The following is a 473-nucleotide window of genomic DNA, read 5'->3' on the forward strand; positions in this document are numbered from 1 at the left end:
CACTGGAGTAATGATTTTAGGAAGCAGCTACCATGTCCTAGGACAGATATTCAGACCTAAGAACTCAGAAGAGAGCCCCTACAGTTGGTGCTCAAGCCTCCAAGGAGAGGTCACTTCCCAGTTGCTGGTCTTACGTGCTGAGGAAGCATGATGGGGCTATTTCTCCATGTGCTAATGGAAGCTTGGAGCTGGAGTCAGGTCCCCCTGCTGAGGTGACGCTGCAGGAACAGCCAAGTCAGATAGAACATTAGCTCTGTCCCACTTTCAGTCTCCCTCTAGTGCCCGCTTACTGGCACAACCTAAAAAAGGCCAGCTTGCCAGAGAGCCTATGAAATCTGACTTGCAGAGACTGAACCTGTGCATCACAGGTGAGAGTTTAGAAAGGAAGGCAAATCAAGGCGAGAGACTAGATAAACAACTAATAAGTCTCTTATACAGTAGGTCTAGGCACTGCACATGCAGTAGGCTCCAAG

At 49.0% G+C, this 473-nt stretch overlaps 1 protein-coding gene across 1 annotated transcript in view; it reads left to right on the forward strand.

Moving 5' to 3' along the window:
• LOC104982647 (multidrug resistance-associated protein 4-like) overlaps positions 1 to 473 on the forward strand; it is a 41770-nt gene that overhangs the window by 8226 nt on the left and 33071 nt on the right. The window lies entirely within an intron of this gene.

Source organism: Bison bison, unplaced genomic scaffold (assembly GCF_000754665.1).
Source record: "Bison bison bison isolate TAMUID 2011002044 unplaced genomic scaffold, Bison_UMD1.0 scf7180017864535, whole genome shotgun sequence".
Lineage (NCBI taxonomy): Eukaryota > Metazoa > Chordata > Mammalia > Artiodactyla > Bovidae > Bison > Bison bison.